We start from the raw sequence: 4,352 nt of genomic DNA, 5'->3' as shown, positions 1-4,352 counted from the left end.
TGTTCAAAGTATACAATGTGATATGTTTAATGATACTTAAATAAAAAGTAATGATTAATTTAAAGTTAAATAAACAATAGCTATGGTATACAACAGACTGTCTGCACTTGTCTAGAAATTAGAGAAAGGGAAATCAGAGCAGGGTGAGATAGGCCCAACAGTAACAGCGGCAGTAAAGACATCAGCTAGAGAAAGAGGACTGTTGAGAGACTTCATCCACAGCAGTCCTAACACAAAAGGAGTGGAGCCTAACATGGTTCATCTGTGGGGACAGCATACCTGTACTAGGAAAACAGAGGCAATTCAAGGAGATCTGTGATTAAATGAGGAGTTGATCTTACCTCAACTAGTCTGCACCTCATTTCTCACAGAGTTTGGACTATAAAAACATATGCTTTTTCTAGCCCTCTGGTTCCCCTTATTTCTCAACCATATTTTTTCATTTATGTATTGAAACTTGTATATACTGTCTTTTTAAATTGTAATATGCCTGGTAGCATAGCTTGTTAATGTGTATATACATGCAGATTAATCCATTGTTTCACCCTAGGCAAAAGGATTATTGTCCTCCAAACTCCTGCATAATTGTACATTACACAAGGGAGTCTCATGTCCTCTGTTTAGTTGTGTGTCTGTGTGTGTGTGTTAAGATAGGGAAAATGTCCACGGATTGAGCTCCTTGTTTAAAAATAGATTACTACATTATATATTTAAGTGTAATGTCTCTGTGTTGTAACCTCTCCTGTTTAACCAAATTATGCTGCATAGCCACAGAACAATACCTGCCCCTAATTATATCAAGAGGGACTCATCTGCTAACCTTTTGTCTGCATGTTTACCTGTGGAAAGGTAAACACAGAAAAGGACCAATCAGACAGGTCTTGGAACTCCTCAGAAGGCCATTTCTGCCTTTAAAAGACAGCTCTCCAAAGCAGCAAATGAGTATTCACAATCCACTGATAGACTGGCGTTGAGGTTTAGATCTCTGCCAGTTGACAAGGAAGGGACAATTGGTCCCTGGAGTACTACCTTTGTCCTGAACTCCAGGTCTTGGTGTGCTGTGTGTCCCAAGACAAGCTTGGATTGACAGCACCACCTTAGAGTGTCTAGGATACTGGTGAGGTGTTTTCATTATACATTGCATGTTGTCTGTGCCAAACTGCAGTGTTATTTGCTGCAGGTTATTATTTAAATGTTATCATTGCTGTTTGGTCCTATCATTTTGTTAAATAAACCTATTCTATTTCAGATATTTGCCTGGGTGATTTTGCACTTTGATTGGGTAAGCCAGCTGTGTGGCACAGAGTGATAAACTAAGCTCGGTATTGTCACAAAATCCATGATATGAGAACTCGAACAAAGCAGATAAGTGGTTCCAATTATAGACAAATGCACTACATTTACCAGAGACCATAAAATATCTTACATTTAAGTCCTGACCAGTTCAATGCACACCCAACCAGATGGCCAATGAAGTGAAGGAAATAAAATATTAAACTCAAGTTACGCTTAGCAACGATTGCTAGTTACTTACATGTTAACATACAGAGCATACTGACCCGTTATCATAGAACCCGCTTCCTCCAGAAGTGCTCTCGCACTGCTGAACGCCTCTGGAGGAAATCTCGCTCCCTGGCCGACTTCCTTCACTTTAAATTTATCCTCACCTCATTCTGCTCCGCTCTCTCCCTTGCTAAACAATTCTTCTTTAGGTCCCTCATCTCTTCTCAGTCCTCCAACCCCCGCCGCATCTTTGCCACCTTCAACTCCCTCCTCTCTCCACCCCCCCCTCCTATCCCGACTTCCCTCTCAGCTTCTGACTTCGCCACATTTTTCTCTTCCAAAATCGAAGCCATCAGACTGAACATCTCCTCCTCCCATCCCCCTTCTTCCTCCCTTTTCCCCTCACCTCCCCCCAACAACCAACTCTGGTGCTCCTTCTGTCCCACTTCAGGTGAAGAAGTTCGCTCACTTATTCTATCCTCTCCACCCTCTACCTGTCCTCTCGATCCTATCCCCTCTCGCCTCCTCTGCTCGCTCTCTCCCACTGCCTGCTCTTACCTAGCCCACCTCTTCAACCTATCACTCTCCTCTGGCGTAGTCTCCTCCTCATTTAAACACGCTCTCATCTCTCCCATCCTCAAAAAACCCAATCTTGACCCCAACTCTCCTGCTAACTATCACCCTATCTCACTTCTCCCCTTTGCCTCTAAACTACTGGAGAGGATTGTCTGCAGCCGTCTCACCAGACACCTCTCGGACTATTCCCTCCTCGACCCTCTCCAATCTGGTTTCCGCCCCCTGCACTCCACCGAAACTGCCCTGGCCAAAGTTACCAATGATCTACTTTTAGCCAAATCCAAGGGTCACTTCTCCCTACTCATCCTCCTCGACCTTTCTGCGGCCTTTGACACCGTAGACCACCCCCTCCTGCTACAAACCCTCCTCTCTCTTGGCTTATCTGGGTCTGTCCTCGCCTGGATCACCTCATACCTCGCTAACCGCTCCTTCTCTGTATCCACGTCTGGCTCCTCCTCCACCCCCTCCCCTCTTCCTGTCGGAGTCCCTCAGGGCTCTGTTCTCGGCCCTCTACTCTTTTCACTCTATACCTCCTCCCTTGGTGCTCTCATCTCCTCCTTTGGTCTTCAGTATCACCTTTATGCCGATGAAATCCAACTCTACACCTCCTCGCCTGATCTCTCGCCCACCCTCCTCTCTCGTGTATCCAACTGCCTCTCTGCCATCTCCTCCTGGATGTCCTCCCGCTTTCTCAAAATGAACATCTCTAAAACTGAACTCATTGGCTTTCCTCCCCCCAGGCTCCCCTCCCACCACGACCTCTCTATCACCGTCAACAGCAACACCATCTCTTCTGTCACCCAACTTCGCTGCCTGGGCGTTACCTTCGACTCCTCTCTCTCTTTTGCACCCCACACTCAATCCCTCACCCAAGCCTGTCGCTTCCAGCTTCGCAATGTTGCCCGCATCCGGCCCTTCCTCTCTCAGGATGCCACCAAAATCATCATCCACGCACTCATTATCTCCCGCCTCGATTATTGCAACCTCCTCCTCTCTGGCCTCCCCCTCTGCCACCTTGCCCCCCTCCGCTCTATTCTCAATGCGGCTGCAAGACTCATCTTCCTCTCTCGCCGCTCCTCCTCCGCATCCCCCCTCTGCCTTGCCCTTCACTGGCTCCCTATCCCCTACAGAATCCTTTTCAAACTCCTGACCACCACGTTCAAGGCACTTTCCCAGTCCACTCCCCCCTATATCTCTAACCTCCTCTCTATTCACACTCCTGCCCGCTCCCTGCGCTTGGCCAATGACCGTCGCCTCTCCTCCACCTTGGTCACCTCTTCCCACTCCAGAATCCAGGACTTTTCCTGTGCAGCCCCCCTTCACTGGAACAACCTCCCTCGCTCCATCCGTCTCTCTCCCAATCTAAGCTCCTTCAAACGAGCACTTAAAACTCACCTCTTCCTTAAAGCCTACCATCATTCCACCTAACCCATATTCCCCTCTCTCCTCCCGGCCCCTTCTCCCTCCCATATGCATCAACTGACTCCCTTTGTGCCTGAGTCTTGTTTACCCTCCCTTAGGATGTAAGCTCACTTGAGCAGGGCCCTCTTCCCTCCTGTATCCATACCTGTTCTTCTGCTCCGTCCTTACTGCATTAGCCTGCCTGGGGCCTCTGAAGTTTGGTATTTATTGTTTATTGTTCAGTAATGTCTTACCCTGTATAGTCTACTGTTTTGTACAGTGTACGGTGCTGCGGAACCCTTGTGGCGCCAAACAAATAAAGGATAATAATAATAATAATAATAATAGCAGTTGAATTCTGTACTACAAAGAGCCCATGCTTCCTAAGTGGTATAAAGTTTTGGTGAACTAGGTGTTACATTAATAAGTTTAGCATAGGAAATATATTAAACTAAGATTTATAGTAAGATTAAAATGATTTCCTCTCTTTTAATTTCTTGAATAAGATTGTATATCAAAATAAGATATATAGAAAGAGCTTGCATTTAGAATATTTTATTAAGTATTTCATCATTTATAACACATTGATTTCATGTGATTGTCCCCACTATTCTTTCCCTGGATTCCCTTAATAAAGCATTCATTTATTTGGGGGCTCACCTTTATCTGCATTGGGGTTAGCAGCATTCTCTCTCTACAACCAGTAAAGATTCACCACTAACAAATACTCATCAAGGACACCACAATTTTACTAATGTTGCAACCCTCTGCCAGGCATAATACTGAATGCCTGTTTCCACCCAAAATTGAATTAAAAATATCTAAATTTCCCTTTCAATGGGGAGCGTGGCCTGGACGAGCATGGAGTAGCA

Source organism: Mixophyes fleayi, chromosome 1, assembly GCF_038048845.1.
Source record: "Mixophyes fleayi isolate aMixFle1 chromosome 1, aMixFle1.hap1, whole genome shotgun sequence".
Taxonomy (NCBI): Eukaryota; Metazoa; Chordata; class Amphibia; order Anura; family Limnodynastidae; genus Mixophyes; species Mixophyes fleayi.
This window is presented reverse-complemented; position numbering follows the sequence as displayed.